A 22,254-nucleotide genomic window follows, 5' to 3' on the forward strand; every position below is an offset into this window, starting at 1 on the left:
AAATAAAATGAATGTTTTCTATTTAAACCTAATCTCTGTGTTCATACTTCGGATAACATCCTCTCCAGGACTCCCAAAGCATTTGTTCTACTGTATTTCTTCTTTCACAAATTTTCACCACTCCCACTGTCTTCTTCCCATAAATATTTAAATGTATTCAGCCATCTTCATTTGTCTAACACTCCTCATTATCCTCATTCTTGGATCCTCTCCCTTTGTCAAGCCCTTAAATCTTGACATTCCTGGGAATCTATCATGAATAATTTATTTGACCCATATTCCTGAACAATCCCAACAAATCCCATGGTTTTTACTTCATATTTTCATGCTGATGACTCCCAAGTCTACATTGCTATCTCTGCTTATTCTCTTTCATATTCTCCTCTCTCTGTCTGTCCCTCTCTCTCTCCCCTCAACTTCCCCCCAAGTGATTTGTATATATGGGCCCCAGAGATACCTCCAAATCAACATGTCTAAAACTAAATGCATGATGTGACCTTCCCTCACGAATCTGCTCCTTCTTCTTTGTTCCTTGTAACCATCAAAAGACACCATGATCCAGTGCATATTATCTTTAACTCCCAGTTACCAAGTATATATTATAAAATATTTAGTTCAAAAGTTTAGAGAACAGTGTTGGTCCTTGCTCTGTAAATTAGTCCCTGCATGATCTTGAGCAAATTGCTTAAGATTTCTAAGCTTCAGGGGCGCCTGGGTGGCTCAGTTGGTTAAGCAACTGCCTTCGGCTCAGGTCATGATCCTGGAGTCCCGGGATCGAGTCCCGCATCGGGCTCCTTGCTCGGCAGGGAGTCTGCTTCTCCCTCTGACCCTCCTCCCTCTCATGCTCTCTGTCTCCCATTCTCTCTCTCAGATAAATAAATAAAAAATCTTTAAAAAAAAAAAAAGATTTCTAAGCTTCAGTGTCACCTTTCAAAAAATAGAAATATAAATAGTGACTATTGAGAAGTAAATAAAATAATGCAAATATGACATCCAACACATAGTAAGCATTCAATAATTTTTGCCTATGGCTATAAATACCATAATTATTAGTATTATTATTATAATCAGTACATATCTCAAATCAAAGTCCACTCCTCTATGTGCCTTGTGTCACAAGCCTAGACAGGTCTTTCTCATCTCTCCTCTGCATCACTCAGAAATTTCCCAACCAATCTCCCGGGCCCCAGTCTTGCCCCCTTCCCCTCCAATCCATTCTCTACATGGTATCCATAAGTGATATGCCAAAAGTTTCAGGTTCTTTCTTTTTCTAAGTACATTCAATGGCTTCCCATTGCTACTCAAGTCCAAATTTCTTAGAATGGCTCAAGAGTTCCTTTATCATCTGGCTCCCATTTACTTCTCTAGCCTCATCTCTCGGTTTTCCTGATATTCACTGTTCATAACTAAGCCAAAGTGATCTTGTTAAAAATGACCTAAACTCTTCAGGCCTCTCTCATACCACAAAAGCAATTTCTACCTGGAATACTCTGTGTACTCATATGGCCTTGCTAACTGCTAACTCCTACCCCTATTTCAGACCTCAGTTCATGTGTCTTTTTTCAAGAAAGCGTTAGCTAATCTTTACCTCACCTACTCTAGGTTAGCAACTTTCCTATCTACTCATATAGAGCTACTTAATCTTCTACTATAGAACTTACCATACAGCATTCTACCTATTTATTTACTTCATGGTATTAGTTTCCTAGGGCTATTGTAAAAAAAAAAAAAAAAAATACCATAAACTCTGTAACTTAAAAAAACCAGAAATTTATTTACAGTTCTGGAGGCCAGGAAACCAAAATCAAGGTTTTAGCAAGGTCACACCATCTCTGAAATGTATGAGGGAGAACCCCTCTTTACCTCTTCCAGCTTATGGTGGTTCCTGGGTTTCCTTGGCTTCCAATCTCTGGGTTGGTCGTCACATGGACTTCTTTTCTATGTCTGTCTTCTCCTCTTCTTATAAAGACACCCTAAATCCAGAATGATTTCATCTCAAGATCCTTAACTAATTATATATGCAAAGTCACTATTTCCAAATAAGGTTGCATTCTTATATTCCTGAGGACATGAATTTTGGGTTCTATTCAACCCATTACACTTGTCAGTTTTATCCATGGGACTATGGACTTGGGCAGGGTTATATCCACATTGACCATCACTGCAGGGTCAGCTTGGCACATGATATATACTAAGAAGTCATTGCAGAATTAATACTTCCTTCGTCTCCATTTTTACCCAGCTTCTCTACCACATTATCATCCCATCAAACAACCTCAGTGCTCATTTCCACTTAGTCCTTTAAAATTGACTCATGCTTCAGCCTGAAAACTAAATAGAGAATATTGAGTTACTCACCTGGAAGCATTATGTTTTCACATTAGTATTCACAGAGTTCTCTACCTGTTTTTTTTGTAAGAAATTTGTAACTTTCTAGCTTGAATTATACTTGAGTATTTCTTTTATGGTATTTTTAAGGGCAAAAATTATATCTTTTTATCTTTATATTCCCCTAGACCACTACCACAAAACTCAACACAGAAGATTTTCACTAAATATTCTCTTAATATGTTAATTTGGTTGCTGACATATAGGTTCAGCCCTATTAGAAAGAGCTCGGTTTATTCAAAGACAACAGTCTGTTGATTCTCTGACTGCACAAAAGCAAAAAGAAAGTTCCCTCACTCAAAGTGCTAAGCGGTGTTTCTGTTCTTTTGATTTTAAATTTTCTAAAACCTGTAAGTACCAAAGTCTTCAAGTCTTCCATTGAGCTTATCTTCACATTCAGGTAAATTCAGTGATGGCACCCTCAGAGATATACTCAATGTTTGTTATTACTGATTTTTCCAAACCTTTATTAATTTTTTCAAGTTGACATGAGTTTTGCCAAGATAATCATACTCATTCACATATTTAAGTCATAATGTATTATCAAAGTTTCATCAGGAAAATATAAAGTATTCTAGGTATTTTAGGCAAGAAGTAATTTAACAAAGAGAATGTGGTGCTTACAAAACTATTGGAAAGGCAAAGGCCCAAGGAGGCTAGCCCAGCACAGGTTTACCACTGGATTCAGACAATCAGAAAATTACAACTATAACCCTAGTCAGGAATTCAACTTAATTGCCCCCAATGCTCACAGATGTCTGCAGCACTGACACAGGGGATGATAAGCAAAGGAACACCCAGAGATTACCGCAAAACCTCACTTCTACTAATGCCTGGTTATCTGCCTGCCAATACTAGTAAATTAATAATATACTTTCTACTCAGTGGTGTGCAGAAGTAAAGTGCTGATTTGTAGTATTTGCCAGTTTTGTGGAGTAAATACTCCCACTTCCACTGATTTAAAGCCACTGAATGCAGAGCTGGAAAGAGATGCTCATAATTGCTTTCTTTGAGCTTGTATGAGCAAGGTCAGTACGCCACTATTTCTGCCTCTCTTCTACCTTCCCAATATTATACATATGTATTTCATTGATGGAACTTAATACAAATTCAGGACCCTGCTAGCAAAGGAGACAGAGAAATGTAGGGCGCTCAGACTTCCAGTCCCTACAATACAGGATACAGCCAAGGAGGTATCAAGTGTACCAAGGGCCAATACAGAAATAATCTAGTTCACGTGATGGACAAAATGATGTTACCTGTGGGAATGCCTGGGTGGCTCAGTCAGTTGAGTGTCTGCCTTTGGCTCAGGTCATGATCCCGGGGTCCTGGGATTGAGTCTGCATCGGGTTCCTTGCCCAGCGAGAAGCCTGCTTCTCCCTCTGCCTGCCGCTCCCCCTGCTCCGTGCTCTCTCTCGCTCTCACTCTATCTATGGCAAATAAATAAATAAAATCTTTTTAAAAAATAATGTTAGCTGTCATTTTTCCCTTTTCATGCAAATAACAAAAACAAATCCTTGGTGATTTCATCTGCATCATGGCTCAGTTCCCAAATGATGCTCAAGCGCTGTATGGCTCATTTGAAAATTAGTGTTTCAGCGGGCACAACAACACTAATTCTAGCTAACATTTATCAAGCCATTATAATGTGCTTGGTATTGTTTGAGGCTTTACATGCATTACTCCATTTACTCTTCACAACAATTTCATGTGTTAGGTTTACTATTATCCTAATTTTACAGATGAGGAAACTGAAAATTTGTGTGGTTGAGTAAATGCCCCAGATCATAGCTGTTGAATAGCAGCATGTTTCAAACTCAAGTTGTCTGACTATACTTGTCTAAAATGTTTTATCTTAACAGTTTGCAATGTTTTATGAGTTGTTTCTGCTTCTGGGTACCATGCTTGGTATCCGATACCTGATGGCATCAAACATGTCATAGAATCAATATACTGAATTACTTTTAGGACTACATTGTAATAATCATACTGACATTCTGATGCTATCTGGAAATAAAATAACAAACATCTGTGTAAAAGAGAAAAAATATAATTTACAGTTCATAATAATTTGACCATGAAGTTTCTCCTTTACCTCTGTTTCCATCATTACTGCCCCAGGTTTAATCCCTTTTATTCTTCTAGTTTAGATGAAACTCTTCTTGTTAATGATGTCACTGAGCTTAAAGTACATGAAGAAACAAACAATCTATAATTTTCAAAAGGGAAAAAATACGGTGGAGAAACAGGATCAAATCTTTTTAGTAAACATAAATTTGCTAGATTAAAGACGTTGATGTTTCCAGGTACAGAGGCTGGCTTTAATATATAAATTGTATATTTATACATTGCTTGGAATCACCTCTCTAATTTTTCAAGTGCTTTGTCTTACTTAATCCAGCAAAATATCACTCTGTGCTTTCATGTCATGCTCACATACCTTGCATTCCCTTTTCTGGGTTCTGTTTTGAAAGCAAGCAAACATCTCTCTTTATTACAAACCATTAAATGATAATTTAGTCAGTGTGCTTTTTACCTTTGTAATTTCAATTTAATTGCATAGCTGTATGTGTGTCAAAACCAAAGTAATTATGCTTTCTTTTTTCTTTAGTCAATCTTTAATTTAAAAATTAACAAATAAAAGGACATATTTGTGGGGGAGAGGCTGTCTTTTGAAGAGTGTTGGGCCGGATTTCAGGGGCAGGTACTGTCTGTGTGGGACACCATATCAAGCCCGGCCATGCCTTTGCCAAGGCTTGATGTATTTGTGCCAACTCATTGCTTCAGATGCTTGTAATGCTTGTCAAATACAAGAATGTAAGGTGTTTCTCAGTTATGTGATATCTGGTTGAGGCCAATTCAGAGTATCAAATGCATGAAAACATAGCAAGAAATTGAGAACTGTGATTTGTATTTCTTCCACTAACTTCAACTTGACGATCAACCCAATTGTCTAGTGAGAAAAAAACATCATTGTGTTACCTAACTGACCTATTTGCCAAGAGACACTTAGGATTTTTTTTAAGTGGGGAGCGTGGTGCAGAAGAAGAGGGAGAGAGAGAATCTTAAGTGAGCTCCATGACCAGTACAGAGCCCGGAAGCCGGGCTTGATCTCACAACTCTGAGATCATGACCTAAGCCAAAACCAAGAGTAGGATGCTTAACCACAACTGAGCCACCCATGCATCCCGAGACACTCAGAACTTTAAAAATTGAAGATGCTTTTCTCCTTAAGCACTAGAACAAACAAGCTGTTCTCCTCTTCTAAAGATATTTTCTTTAAGATGGGCTGGATTTCTCTGATATTTGCCATAGCAAGCTATAAGAAGTTTCTCAGCTATGCGATAGCTGGTCATGGCCAGTTGATGTTAAACTAGATTGGTTCAACCTAATTTGGCATTCATATTATAATTCATTGCTGAAGGTTGAAGGGGCACCTGGGTGGCTCAGTCAGTTAACAGTTTGACTTTTGATTTTGGCTCAGGTCATAATCTCAGGGTCGTGGAATCGAGCCCCGTGTCGGGCTCTGTGCTCAGCAGGAAATCTGCTTGTCCCTCTCCCTCTGCTACTCCCCCTCCTCTCTCTCTCTCTCTCTCAAATAAATACATAAAAATCTAAAAAATAATAATAATTCATTGCTGAAGTTTGAAGACAGTGAATGCGGACCATTGGGCAGGAAAGTCACTAAGAACAAACCTGTTCCCAAAGCGAACAAAAGTTGACCATCTCTATCTAGTGGAAATGACACCAACATTAACCCAGGCTGATATTAATAAACACAAAAAATGCAATAGGTTTAATGACTGTAAATGCTGACACCCATTTCAGCACTAACTGCTGTGTCTGGGAATAAATGAGTATTTATCATTTCCTGAATCCTGCTCTGGCCATTGGCCAACAGAGAATGTACATCAAAATTAGAAGAGATGGGAGGTGGTACTTGGTTCCAAATTGGTCTGAATAACGATAGCAAACTTAAAAGCTGCCTCCCTGCTTTTAAGATTCACTGTTGTCTGTTTTCAAGAATAAAAGAAAACATTAAAAAAATTAACAGGAAGCAGTCTGTAGCTCAGAGAGAATCTTACTTGATTTGATTCCTTTTCAGCATTGCATTATCATCTACATGAAAGCAGAGCTCACCCCTGCCAAACCCTGAAATGCATGAAATGGAAATGAGGAGGGAAAATGCCTTTGTCACTCATCTGTTTCTGTCTTAGGAAATGTCTCCAGTGCATCTGCTTGCTGTGACCACACGAAATAGGGCAGATGCCATAGAGGGACAAACCTGGATTGTGCTGGCCTGACCCATCTCTTAGCAAATCCCAGATGCACTTCATCTTAATGAAATGCCCACACAGAGGGAATCTCTGGTCTCTCAAGAAGTCACTTGCTCCCTAATCATGTTGAGCCTTGTTTGGAATTCTGAGGCAACTTCCTGAAAAATACCATCAAGGTTATTGTTGACAGAGTCAGGACAATACATAGGTTAAGAAAATCTCTCCTAGGTCATTGTCCTAGAAGCGATATAACTCATCACATTTTTATCCAAAGAGGATATATCTCAATAACTACCTTGAAAAAAAAACAGATAAAATCTAAGTAATATAGGAGAAGAATATTTATTTATTTAATAATTTCAGTTAAAAAATTAAGTTAGATGGGAAAAATTTGAAGTGATAACATCTCTCAGATGTAAAACTGCACATACATGCACAAGTACACACATGCACACACTGAAATACATGGATGCTGTATGAATGTCCAAGGGCTGCAGTAACAACATACCACAAGCTAGGTAACTTGAAAGAAATTTATTCTCTCGTGGATATAGAAGCTAGAAGTTCAAAATCAAAGTAGGTTAGAGTCATGATCCCTTTAAAGGCTCTGGAAATAATGCTTTCTTGACTCCCTACTTTCTGGTGGTTGACTGCAATCTTTGGCATTCCTTGGCTTGAAGACACAATGCCACAATCTCTGCCTCCATCTTCACAGGGTGATCTTGCCTCTCTGTGTCTCTGTGTCTATCTGTCCTTTCCTCTTCTTATAAGAATGATAGTCACATTGGATTTAGGTCCCACCTTTACCCAGTATGAATTTATCTTTAACTTGATTACATGTGCAAAGACCCTATTTTCAAATAAGATCATAGGTTGCAAGAAGGCGTGAATTTTTGAGGGACCCTATTCAACCCACTACAGTCTGCCTCTGCCCCCCAAAATTCATGTGCTTCCCATGTTCAAAATACATTCAGCTCATCTCAACATCCCAAACAGGCTTAGGCCATTCCCACATTAACTCTAAATCCAAAATTCTCATTGAAATGCCACGAATTCAAAAAAAGTTTCACATCTCTTCATCTAAATAATCATCTAAATGTCAATGAGACTCTAGGTATCTTCTATCCTCTGTCCACAGACCCATTAAACTAGAAAACAAGTTATCTGCTTCCAAAATACAACAGTGGGACAGAATGAGGCATTCTCATTCTGAAAGGGAAAAGATACAAGGAATAAAGGGATTTCTGGTCTACAACAGTTTGCAACACGGGAAGGCAAATCCTATTAGGTTTCGAAGGCCTGCAATGATCCTCTGTGGCTCAGTGTTCTGTCCTTTGGTTTCTCCAGGTTGGGCTGTCCTGCTCCCCATGGCCTCTGCATCCATGGTTCTGCCTTCAGCCATTCTTCCTTCACTTTGTTTCGTCTTTGTTCCTGTCAGCCTAGGCTGGCAGTTTTTCAGCTGGTATAAAATTCTCAAAAATCTTGTCAGTCTTCATGGATATCATGGGGATCTTCAATATCAGACATGAGGGTTTCCCGTAGATGTTTTCTGGACAGCTCCATCTCCATTTCTACCTTCTGCTGAAATGATTAATTAGATCCATGAGTTACACACCTGATCTCTTCAGGGAAAGTTTGTCCAGCAGTCCCCTTGGCTCTGCTTCCAGAACACGCAATCTGGCTGAGCTTCGAATATTTGCAATCATCAAAGTTCTGGTTTCTTTTTGTCTTAACAGCTTCTTCCTCTTACAGACAGGCAATAAATTTAATTATCAACATGAAAACAGAAATCTGGCCATTTACACAATCCAGTGTCACTGCGATTAAAACAAAACAAAACAAAGTGCTCTGGAATAGCACAACTATTGCTAATATCAGGACCAGAAAGAAATAAATCTCAAATTTAAGAATAAGATGATTTCTTTGCAGGCAAAAATCTGACTACACAAAAAATAAAGCATGATTTTGCTAATTGCATATAACTCCTTCCCTTTAAGTGAGCTTTAAATATAGAATTATTTTTATACTTCAATATAAATATATGTTTTATATGCATCTATACTCTTTAAAAACAGAATAATAAACAGTTGGAAGTATGTTATATATGTCACTTAAATCCAAAGGTCATATTTAAATATTATTTGTAGAGGATCATTAAAGAACCTGCCAATATACAATTCAGTGATTCTCCAGGCAGTAAGGCACTCCCACAGTTCAGAACAATTTTAGAGAGGTAAAGTAAGCAACATTTATACTATCAGTATCTAAACAGATACAATGCTAGGGGAACGGGCATGGCTGTAAGTCTCTTGGAAAAAAGTTTCAGTTCAGATGACAGAGAAGATTTTTCTGCAGACGCATACTTTCAGTTATATAGTAGAAATCAGTAGCAAAATAGGATTTGATTTCTAGGGATTCACTTTAGAGCTAAATGTGTCAGAATATCTGGGAAAGTAAGTGATACTGCATTTTTTAAAGATATCTCTTTCTTCCAAGTCTCCTTTTCACTTTCCCACCTGTTTTATTTCAAGTGCTCATCTTTGGGGTTTTCTTCTCCTTAATTTTCACAACTAGGCCCCCTGTTCCCACACATATTCTCTCCTCAGCCCACTTTAAGGCAAAGTCTAATGTGTTTCTGAAATCTTGCTTTGTTCGGCTTTAGTTTTAATAAAACTTTCTTACAAGATGTCTTAGTCTGTTGAGGCTGCTGTAACAAAATACCACAGACCGCATGACTGAAACAAACAGAAATGTCTTTCTCACAGTTCTTGAGGCTGGAAGTCTGAGATCAGGGTGCAGCCGGGTCGAGTGGAGGGCCTGCTTCCAGCTTGCAGACTTATCATCATATCTGCACCTGGAGGAAGGGGTGAAGTGATCTCTGCAAGGGCCTCTTTTATGAGAACACTAATCCCATTCATGAAGGCTCCACTCCCATAACCTAAGCACTTCCCAAAGGCCCCACCTACTCATCCAATTACAGGAGGCATTAAGAGTTTCAGCATAGCACAAGATTTAGACAGGTGTGGCAGGCAGAAAAAATAGCCCCCCAACATATATTCACTCCCTAATCCTCAGAAACTGTGAATATTACCTGATGTGGTGACACATATGGTTTAGCTAAGGACCACAAGAGGAGGACTTTATCCTGGATTGTCTGGGTTAGCTCTAAATGCAATCACATGTACCCTTAGGAGAGAAGTAAAGGGAGATTAGGCTCACATACACAGGAGAAGGTGATGTGAAGACGGAGGAGAGATGTAACCACAAGCCAAGGAATGCCAACAGCAAGCAGAAACTAGAAGAGGTAAGGAGGAGATTCACCCACTAGACCTTCCAGAGGCAGCCACCACCGTGATTTCAGACTTCTGGCCCCAGAACCATGAGAGAACAAATTTGATTTTTTAAGCCACCACATTTGCAGTAATTTGTTATAGCAGCTACAGAAATCTATATAATTGGTGACGACACAGAAAACAAAAAGATAGGTGTTAGTAAAACAATCCCCCACAAAGAATATATCTCTTTCTGGTGGTCTGGGCTACTTACCGAGCACCTAGCAGAGAGGAGCTGGAGAAGGAGTCGCCTGCTTTCTGTCTGTGGCCCTGACACTTACGGAAACCTGGCAGCACAAGTGTGATTGCTCCCATGTTGCAGATGAAGAAATTGACTTGCCCAAGTCACACCAAGTAAGCAGAAGTTCCAGGATTTAAATCCAGATGCATTCAACTCGATTGTCCACTTTTCTGCAACACTCTGCGGCACCTCTTACTTCTCACCCGAGCCACTCCCAGAGCACACTTGTAACCAAGGTTTCTTTTACTCTTCTTTTTTTTTAAAGATTTTATTTATTTATCTGAGAGAGAGCATGAGAGAGAGAGTAGAGAGCACAAGTGGGGGGAGGGTACAGAGGCAGAGGGAGAGGGAGAAGCAGGTTCTCTGCTGAGCAGGGAGACAGATGCGGGGCTCCATCCCAGGACCCTGGGATCATGGCCCAAGCCAGCAGAAGGCAGATGCTTAGCTGACTGAGCCAACCAGGTACCCCTAGGTTTCTTTTACTCTTAACCAGCTGCAATAGTCCCTTCCATATGCCCAGGGGCAACCAGTTGTGTCCCTGACTTTTATAGGTAACAAAGTAAAAATATCCCAGAGGCAATATGCCTCAAATACCATGGTTTGTAGTCTTTTTTTTTTTTTTTTTGACTCTCCTGAATTCTTAGATCTTGGATCTAAAGATCTAAACAAATTGGTTTCTTCTCCCAACCACCAGACTAACCCTGATTTACCTCAGATTAGACAAATTGCTAGCCATTCTCCAGTTTCCAAAGTTACAACCTTGTCTGGGTAAAAAGTGAATCTGAGATTACTGACCATATCTTATCTATCCTGCCAAGGATAGATCTCTCTTTCTCATAGCCTCTGCACCTGCTGCCCCCGCATTTTACCACTCATCTGTCCAGCTTTGATCCACTGTAATTTAGGCCTCAGTGTGTTTCTGAGGCCAGAGAATCACTAAAAAAAAAATCTCATTCTCTTTGAGGTTTATATGTGTTACACTCACATGCCCACACGCATGCATGCACACATGCACACAAAACTTTAGCAGGTATCTAATTCTTGAGACACAAAAACACAGATGTGCAGAAATAGAAACTTCTTTATTTCTTACAGTTAAAAGTAACCTAGGCCTTAAGCCTCCATTTCTGCTAATGGTAGGATAAGAGATTCTTCTATTTTCAAACTCAGGCTCTTAGCAATTTGCTCCCTACCTCCCCACTCCCCACTGCATCTGCAGTTCTTCTCCTTTCTGTTAGGAGAGATGTAAGTTTTCAGAACTTACATAGCATCCTGGTTTGAGGGCAGAAGCTTCTTGTCTGAGAGTTCTTCTCTATTCTAGGCCACATACCTCATCTTCCTGTCTTAGGTGCTACAGCCAGATTTGGTGTGTTCCCAGATGGTGATGCGACCCAGTCTCCAGAACAAACATTGTCAAACTCCACACAGGGAGCTTTGTTCTTATGTTGTGGGCTCAGCCCCTGTTCCAGTTGCTCATTCTCTAAGCCTTTCTCACCTGAGTCTCTACCATGGGGCGGCCCTCTCAGCACCCTGATGACTCCTGGCAGAAGGCTGGCAGTTTTCAACTACATGTCATATTCTCTCAGGCACAATGTTTCAGATCTCCTAGATGCATCGAAGGGGGTATCTGAGGTGAGGCAGTGAATAGGGAATGCAGACCTTCCCTGTTCCAAGTATTGTACGACCATTTCCATCTACTCTGGCAGGCCCACCCAGATGTAGAGCCTGAGAGATATCTCCTCCCAGAAGCCCAGACACGAAGCAGGACAGCAGCCCTCCTCCTTTCAGAACTTCCTCCTTTCAGAGCCCATTAGAGTCCTAATCTTTGATTGAAGAGCTTTGATTGCAGAGACCAAGGAGCATGACCATCTCCAACATCCACACTCATGCTCTCCCTTGAAAATCCTCCCTGATCTGCTCCCTTAATTAAGCCTCACAAGGCTCAAAGGTCTCCAGATGCCCTGTGGGAAGGAAAGCTGTCCCGAAGGTATCACAATCCCTCCACAGTGTGGTGCAGGGTCTAAGTTCAGCACCTCCGTTTGGTAGGCTTTGCTCTTGGTTTACCAAGTCAAATATTTTTTATTTCAGTGAAAACTTTTTTCTGCCAAGTGGCTTCTGACAATAATGGGGCTTTTAGAGGATTTTGTCTGCTGTGGACTTTCAAAAAAAAGATGAAATTTGGAGCCAAGTGAGGACAACTTTGTCGTAGTAGTTGTGTCTGTCTTCCTTCTGAAGCAGCAAATGCCAGTTTCAATGGGTGGGAGGCCTTAGCATATAATTAGGAATTACTGGAGTTGAAAGATGCATCAGTGTTTTAAAGACACTAATTTTACAACATTATGTAAATGCTTTAATCTAGGCTTATCATACAGTTCACAACTTCATATAATACTGTTATTTTACTGGTGCCATTTGGCCATTTCTTTGAAAAGACAATGCTTAAGTTTCTTTATTTTGTTTAGTTTTGGAATCAAAGCAGTACATTTATTTGTTCATTTTGATTTCAAAGTCAAAGTAGCTGAAGGATTTGGTCTGATGTCATGTGACATATCAAAACTAATAATTCTATTCAAAAAGGGCATGTGTATTTTGAAGATTACCTTATTATTGTTACATTTTGTCACATTTCTTGTTGAGATGTTATAATAGCAATGTTTGAGAAAAATAATTTTAAAGGCACTCTTAGTGCCCTTATCCTATGTGGCCCACGGGATGCACAATAAGTTACTCAGCTAATGCCACATGACTAGATGCGAACTTTATTTTTTCTAATTATACATGGTTATGAAGGAGGACATGGCACATCCCTTTGCATCCACATATGTTTTCTCTATCAGAGGACTTCCCTGTGACAAATACCGAGATTTTGATTATTGAGTCCAAGGGTAGATTTATTTCCAATCAGTGTGTCTGTCTCCACAGGGCACGGAGGTTACCCCAGTGCCTCTCCTGGCTGAACCCAGTGCCCTGCAATACTACCTGTGAGGTTTTTAATGAAGTTACGACAACTTCAATAAAAAGTTTTAATAAAAGAAGACACTACTTTGTTGTTTTGTTTTGTTTTTACAAGAAAGAGACCTTCTCCTTTTTATTTTTTCTTTTTACACAGTATGTCATAAAACAGCCTCAGAAGTTGAATTGGTCTAAACTCATTAACCTAGAATGCTATCTACAATCATTTTTTTCCAACAGTCTCAGGGTTCAAGTAAACTTACTGACACATAGTATGAGTCAAAGTGCGATATGAGACAAGCTTTATTTACATGTGGCCTCACAAGTAGGTAAAACACTAAATGAGAATTGCCTTAAAATTGGTAGTAAATTTATAAAATGAGATTACATCTATAATTTATTCTATTTAACTTGTATCATTGTAGTTAATATTACACCTGAATAACCAAAGAAAGTACTGGTAAGCTTGTGTGTGTCTCCAAATAGAAAGAGTTCTTAGAAATTAAAGAATAACCTTTTACATCAACACTGGGATTTTCTAGAACTTTTCAGAATGTATTTAATCTTAACTACATTATGCAAACTATTTTCATGTATATTTAAACCCATTAACAGGAAGTAAAGACCAATGCCACTGACACAGTTGTTTCAGAAATGTTCCTGGTGGTTTTATGAGGAACAAAATAAGTCAAAATAGAAAGTTACTAAATTACTGCAACTACTACAGAAACTATACATTTGCAGAGCTGAGACACATCCAATTAAGCTAAACCATATAAAGGAGGGGTCTTATTTTATGCATGGTAGAATGAGTTCTAGGAAACTAAGCTCTACCAAACTGAGATAACGTCTGAATTCTGCTACCAAAGATGGAACTTTGCCTCTCTCTGGGCTTAGCTTTAGTTTGGACATCTACAAACTTAAGGGAAAGGGGCATATAAGATGATTTCTAGGACCTGTTCAAGACTTGTAATGCTATCCTTCTAGGGGAAGGGCATCAACAGCAGCACAACTCCAGCATGAAAGGATTCAGTTGCAATAACCAATGTAATAAGTTGTAATTACAGTAATAAGCCAACTAAGTGATACACACAGACATCCCTTCGTCTCTCTCTTAAAGTGTAGTCAGTGTCAGCTGAATATTCAGTTCTGTATCACAGAGTTAAGTTCTGTATCACATTTTTATACTTCGTGATCTGCAGAATATTGGATGCTATTACTCCATAGCACAATCATTCATTTATGGGCCTCTAGGATTTTTTTTTTTTTTTTAATGAAACCATTCTCAGGAATGAAGATTTACAAACAAAAAAATAAAAACAGAAAGAAAGAAAAGAAAAAATCAGTTGCAAAATCAGAAGATCACATTTGCTTTGTTCCCCCTTTCTGTTCCATTTCTGGTTCTGCCTAGTTTGTGAAGCCTTTTCTGATGCTTCTGACTCAGAAATCATCTCTCTCTCTCTCTCACACACACACACACACACACACACACACACATTTTTTCTATATCTCTCTTCTATAGTTCTGCCTTCTTTGTGGACCTTATCACAACTTCAAAGCACATAGCTCTCCTCTTTTGATTAGTGTTTAGTAAGTTCTTGTCCTAATGTCTCTTACTAGATTTTACATTCTTTTTGAGGTTAGGATTTTCTTCTATGACCTGCGTATTGCTCATAATACTTAATATCCTGGCAGTAAGTATTATGTTATTTGTTGTCTTGAATCAATAACAATTTAATTAATTGGTTCAAGATTGTGTTATTTTCTGTAAGAGTATTTATGAGTGAGTAGTGATATCAGGCTACCCCAATAGGTCTAAGTGATGCGATTACACAGGAGCCTAAAATAAAAACTGTATTTGTGATTTGATTCTCATGGTGCATCTGGATGACATAAGCTATGGTTATGAAATCAGGGAAAGCATGAAAATGCTTGTGCCAATGCACAGAGATGATCCCCGTGATGGTGCTCTCCAAGAGTTAAAATTCTGAGTACTTCTCTCTGATTGCACCCTTGCAGAATCACAAGAAGGTCTTTATTATAGCTCCACCAGGTTAGAAAAGAGCATTGGTCTGCATCTGTTGCTTTCACACAAACAATTTGGTGCATCCCGAACCATGGGGTCTACTCTTCACAGGCCTCACTACTCTGTGATATCTGGGTGAGCAGGGATCTTGGAGGCAATTTTTCTCACAAAGAACAGCCCAAAAGGGCCTCAAAGACCACAAAGAGCTCAAAGATAAAATCAAGGTTACTATTTCCTGATCTCAACACCTCTTCAGGGAATTTATTATCCTTATACAAGTCAGCACAGATCAGTCATCAAGCATTTTAAGTCACTAAAATCAAACCTGGCCTTTAGCTATAATGTTAGGCAAGACTGGATTAAGATGTTTTGCCTAAATAACTCTGTAAAGTCATTGACTTAGGATGGTCAATTTGTGTTTTGCAGATAGAAATAGATAATCAGCCAATTTGAACAAAATAATGTTTAGTATCAAAAATAAAAGGATCCTAGATCTTCACAAAAATCTCTCTCTTTACATGAATTAAAACATAATCTACAGAACATTGTGAGTCAATCTATGGCTTTATGAAGTTTCATTTTCAACAAGTCAAATGAAAGCAAAATTGACCAACTCACCTGCCAGACATTGCCCCAAATTGAACCCTGTAAAAGTCTTTGGATTGTCCAAAACCTATTTGGCCTACTGTGTAGAAAGTTTTAAACTATGAGTAGAGAAAAAGGTAGGAAGTTTAGAGCCATATGGTCCTCATACCCATGGAATTAAAATAGAGATAAAACCAAAGACCTTCTCTTTGTATTTGTTATCTAGTAGCTTGATGGATGTCTGTTCTGCTGCTCAGTCTGATCAGATAGGGAAGCATGCCTCTTGTTTTTTTGAATCTCTCTCTCCAGCTAAATGCAATTATCTGTATTTTAGATAATGCTGGTTAAATAAGAGAATAGAATATAGCTCAGATAATAGAGAATCTAATTAATTCTAAGTCACGAAACTTAGATCATGGTCACTATCTTTGACACCTGTCTACACCTATATAAATCTTCTTAGCCATCAAGATTCAGCTCAAACTATCCTCTCCCTGTCTGTCCTGATCTCTCTCCAAACTCCTGCAACCCTGATGCTCTCCAGAGTATACAATTTAGGAAGCAGTAGATGGGTATGATATTATTTCTTCTCGCTTCACCTGTTCTGCCTTGTTTTCACCTCCTGGGGAAATTGTAAGTCTCTTGAGGGGAGGCGGTGCCTCACTCCTTTGTGTATCCTCCGAAGTGATGAGCACCATATTCAGCACAGAGCCGATATCCTGTTAAATGCATAAAAATATAAAGATGATGCATAACTCAAACTTCCCGAAAAGAAATTTTGTTTTGGTAAAACGCATTCTAAGTTATTAGCCTTTTTTTGATATTGACAATCCATGCACCCATGAGATACCTCTGCATTTGCATTAAATCCTAGTAGCATATTCATGTGATTTTAATGACTAAGGTCTGTGCTACCTAAGATGCATCATGACACAAATACAAGGGGTGGGAGGGGGATGGAATTACAGGCTTCAGGTATTTGTACGCCTTATCTTACATGCAGCTGCTATTACCTCTACTTATCGTTGACATGTCATTCTAGATTCTGGCAGCAATGATTATTCCTAATTATATACAGGAAAATAAATCGTAATATGTGTTTAATACAAACAGTCTATCATTTGGGTAGTCATGTCAAATGGTTAATCATGTTTAAAACTAACAGGAATAGGTTAGGGGACAGAATGTGTTGTAACAAGACAACTTCTTAATCTTGATTTAAAATTTAATCTGAAGGTCAGAAAAAATGGCTTCAAGAAATGTGTTAGCACTTTTACTAAAGAACAGTTTCTTCTTGGGGTGCCTGGGTGGCTCAGTCATTAAGTGTCTGCCTTCGGCTCAGGTCATGATCCTGGGGTCCTGGGATAGAGCCCCACATCGGGCTCCCTGCTTGACGGGAAGCCTGCTTCTCCCTCTCCCACTCCCCCTGCTTGTGTTCCCTCTCTCGCTGTGTTTCTCTCTGTCAAATAAATAAATAAAATCTTAAAAAAATAAAAAATAGTTTCTTCTTATAAGTGAAGAATTATTTTGGATTAGATAACACATCCCTCTACACTTGCTGGGGTATACCTGCAGAGAACGGTATCTTCCCTATGATTCTCGCCTCCCATATTTGGCCACTTACCTCTGCTCCAAGGCGGGACAAGACCAAGGACAAGACAAGCTGCAGCTCAACCAGTTTCTAACTGACCAGATATTAGGGAGATTCATTTCCAAAAGGAACTTCAGTTTAGTGTTTTGTTCCCAGTCTCTCCTGTAGGAGTTATGATTCTCATTTTTCTCAGGCTTAATTCTACCTTGTGATTAAGAGCTATGCCTTCAAAAAAGTCCAGTGCAAGTAAGTACATTAAAAAAAAAAAAAAAAAACCTGTATTCTCTAATCAACGTATTAGAAAGAATTATTTACCCTGAGTGAGTGAGCATACAACTATGTATAAAACAGGTTTTGATAGTATTGATTCTTAGCCAAATGCTATCCCTATTAATAACTTTAGAAAAAAAAGAGAGCACAAAAGTAACAGTCACATGTATGGGCCCTCAAAATATTCCCAGATTTGTGCAAATCTACTCATGATCACATGGCAACTATTTATTTATAAAAGCTTATTTTTTGTGTGAAGAAATACTGAGTTTCCCATCAATGACTACAATATTTCTCTATAAAATAAGATTTTAAGCTGGGGAAATTCCAGAAAACACTGCTATTTTTCAGAATTTCTCAGTGACTCCGGTGTCTGTTGTAGAGGTCGTTCACATCTCTCCAATACTTTGAACATCATGAAAGTCAAGTATTTAAAATTATAATATCCTGCAGTAAAAATATAATGGGGATCTCATCTTACTGGAAGCTCCCGTATGTAGTAACCTCTATGTGTGATGGATTGGTGCCTCTTCACACTAGATTTGGAGAATGCCAAAGAAATGCTGCACATGACTTAGTGGCATTTCTGCTATTTCAGGAGAATGGGTATGCAGATAGAAGCTGCTCATGGAAGAACAGATGAAGAAAAGCCTATGTTTTATGTTAGTGTATGTTAGGAGGAAGGAAGGATAAAAACTATTCACAAGTTAGGCTGAATAGAGGAAAATAAAAACTGTCATCTGTCTGATCATAAGGCAAGCTATTTCTAAAGGAATAGAAGACATTTTATATCCCAAGAACAACAGAGCAAAAAGCAGAAGATGATATTCTAGTGACATGAAGCCAGGATCTTGAGGCTTTAGGGTCCTGTTATTCCTCATGACCACTCACCTATTAATAATAAGCCAAGAATAGAGAAACAGAGACCACATTCTTCATCTCCTATAAGTTGACACAGCTATTCATCTTTTGTGAGATGGAGGTCATAGAAAAACCTGGTTTTATGAGCAAGAGGACTCTAGAAATAAACACTCCCAGTTTGCCATTAGCCATTATGAAGAAGACAGCAAAATTAATTTATTTTAATGTTATACCCAAGAGGCACATGTTTTCCTTTCTATGTGATTATGAAAATACTGAATGTCCCCTGAGGAAAGAAGTCCTTTTTTAGACTTCAAGAACAGACAACCCAATTTTCTCCGAGTTTGTTTTTTCTCCTTTGAGAGTGCACTTAATTTGTTAATGCAGGAGTGCATTTGTCACCAATAAAATTCATCTCCACTCGATAAATGGACTGCCTGAAATTAGTCCTGATAGAAGGAAAACTAGGGGGAGTGTACATGGTTGCATGTTATGAAAACATAATTCAGTGGTTTAATTTGTAATAATATTTTTTATATCCAACAATTGCATGGGCCACCTGAAAAAGATACTGAAAGGCCATGCTTTTATTTACTTCTGCCAAGCATTGGCTTTTATGATTACTGATCAGAAAAGGCAAACTGTGCTTTATTAGGGGCTTCATTGCCACTAAATGGGGCTGAAGGCTATCAGGGTATATTGCTTTCAACATTGTTCTATATCAACAAGTAGTGAAATTGTGATTATTTGTAAGACACTATGTCAAATGTTTTGAAAGAAATAAAAAATGGATGGGACATGGCAGCCCTCAGGTTATGGGCAATCTAACAGGGACACCCACCCACATGGACATAAATAACTGCCTTACAAGGCAGAGTGGATGAAGTGTTTGGTTAGAATAATTTTTGGGCTGCACATAACAGATACCCAAATTAAACTAGCTTAACAGTAAGGAAGTTAAGTGTCATGCAAAAGAGGAATTACAGAGTTAGGGCAGACTCTAGTAGCTCGACCCTGTAGTCAGGGTGGCACTTCCTCCCACCTCTCCAAGCTGCCAGTCACAGCATTGGTTCATCCTAAGGCTGGGGTGGCCTTGCAGGGAAATGGCTGCCAACAGCAATCAGAGCAACATGCTTCTTTGTTAACATCCAGCAGGAGAGAAAGACTGAGTTCTTTCACCCAAATCCCTTTCCTTGTATTGCATTGGCCTGTGTCTGAGCTCATGGCTGATAGAAGGGATGGGGTTACCTTTGTTGACTTGGACCAGGGACAGAGTAGAAGAGAGGCTGGGGAGCCAAGCACAGCTTCCACCCAGGTGTGATAAAGGAACTGGACCTGAAGCAGATCCCATCATTCACAAAACTGGGTAGCTTCCTCAGGGTTTGCTGGGTTATCCTGAAGTTCAGAATCGCCAGCAATGGAAAGCAATAGGCAACACTTAGTATGGGAAAAAATGTTTTTAAAGCCTCTAAGAGCTGATTCATTATGCCTCCATGACATTTCTAAATTTGGGTAAGAGGAATACCTCAGTATTCTCCCTTTCTCCCAAAGTCAGATAATCATTCTAAAGTGGTTGCCAAGCATTTCTTAAACTGATATTTCTAGCTCTTCCAAAACAGTCTGTCACTAAACTCACCCACTCTACATAGGAGGGGGAGAAGGAGCAGTTGCAGTGATATTACTTTTTATAGAGATGTTAATTCTTCAGTTTTGTCAGATTTTGAAGGGTAATAAGATGCTTTCAATCTTATAATGCCTCTTGTTTGTGGGCACCCTGCCCTATTCAGAGCTTACATCTGGTCCTTTTCACTTAATTGTAAGAATGCTTTTTTATTTTTTTTTAATTTTTAGTATTTATAATATGCCATGTGCTTGTATAAGCTCTTACAGGTGTTTTAAGCTAATTAATTTAATTTTCATTATAATCCCTGAAATATGAATTATTATTATCCTTACTTTACAAGTGAGAAAACTGGGCCACAGAGAGATTGAGTAACTAATGTAAGATCACTCAGCAATCAGTGGCAGAGTTGGGATTTGAACCTAGGCAATCAAGGTCCAGAGTCTGTATTCGTGCCCACAATAACAGAATTACCCATTAGCTATCAAATTTCTGAACCAAAAAAAGAAGTAAAACTTTGATGTTTGGCCCAGGCATACCTTAGGTACTGACAAAAAGTCTTCATTTTTAACTCCCTTCAAGATATTTAGTCTTTCATTTATCTGTTCACTCAATACATTCATTAATCACTCACCATTTGCTAGTCACTATGGTGGGTACCTGAAGCTTACAGTCTGGTGGAAGATACAGAAAAATCAAGTACAATATAGCACGAGCTATACAAGAGGCACTAACAGGTGCCCCACTGGAGCACAGAAGTCAAACTTAGGGCTTAGAAAAGGCATGTGGCTAGTTACAGCTAAGGTACATGTTGAAGAATGAGTTAGCTAGGTTCATGGAGAAGATAGGACCAAAAAAGGGTAACCGAGGCCAGTGAGCAAGGGGGGATAGCAGAGCACAAGAGACTAAAGAGTTTGAATTTATGCTAAGAGTAGTGAGTTGTGAGTATAACCAGAAGGGTGATGAGAAAACAAAAACCAATATTCAAATAAGTCAATAATGAGAAGGAGAGTATTGTTTCTGAGAAATGTTGGAAGAAAAAAGGAATTAACATTAACATTTTTTGGACACCTAATATACAAAGGATGAGTATTCAATGCTTTGGGCATCCTGTGTCATTTAATAAGAACTTTCTAAGGCTTAATTTCCCCCATTATAGAGCTCAGAGAAGTTAGGTAACCTGCCTCTGGTCTCAGAGAAGACCTAGAGTTTGAACTTGTATCTGATTCCAAAACCAGTACTTTTTTCCACTGTCCACCATGAAGATTCCTGAGCTCCTCCAAGTCAAAGACCAAAAAAGAACTTCTTTCTACAAACTCTCATTCATTCTGTGAAATTATATCCTCTTTAAATAATAATAGTAGTTACACATAAAAGAATGAGACGTCACTCTGAGAAATTTCTCTTCCCTCGGGTCTTTTAGTTATAGGCAGCAGAGAATAAACACCTGAATATATGAGGAAACGATATTAAGAAAACACATGCCAAAAAAACAAAAACAAACAAACAAAAAACACCTGGTATTCAACCAGGATAGAAACATGATCACCACTGGAAGTATCTTTTCTGCTTCACGTAGAAATGAAAAAGAGAACCACCACCCCCAACCCCACCACCACCACCCACCCACCGCCACATCCCCGGGGAGAGCATGAAGTTCCCAGAGCTTCCTTGAATTGCTCAGTGCATCATTTTTGTATTTGCAAAGTACACTAACCCTAAAGAATGTGAGATCCATTCCTACTTCTGACAGGGTGACCCCACGCGTCTCAGCTTCTAGCTGGAGAGCCAGCTTCGGGAGAAGAATGCTCATTATTTGCTAAGGCTAAGTCTTTGCTTGTTATGTTCCCATGAATAACTTATAGATGTGTGTCCTCATAAACAACAGCCCTGACACAGCTGACATAACAGCATCATACACCGATTCCCGATCCACCCTCCCGGGAGAAAATGGAATATTTGCTCGTTTCACATTTCACCAAGACAGGCTCTTCAACTATTTATAAGTTGAATAGAAATTTCCATTTGTTCAGCTGGCATAACTGGCTGTACCTACCAACTGGTAAATGATCCAACCGGAGCCTCTGGGGGCCAGCTTTGGCAAAAGCTG

The sequence above is a fragment of the Neomonachus schauinslandi genome, chromosome 5 (genome assembly GCF_002201575.2).
Source record: "Neomonachus schauinslandi chromosome 5, ASM220157v2, whole genome shotgun sequence".
NCBI classification, from domain to species: domain Eukaryota; kingdom Metazoa; phylum Chordata; class Mammalia; order Carnivora; family Phocidae; genus Neomonachus; species Neomonachus schauinslandi.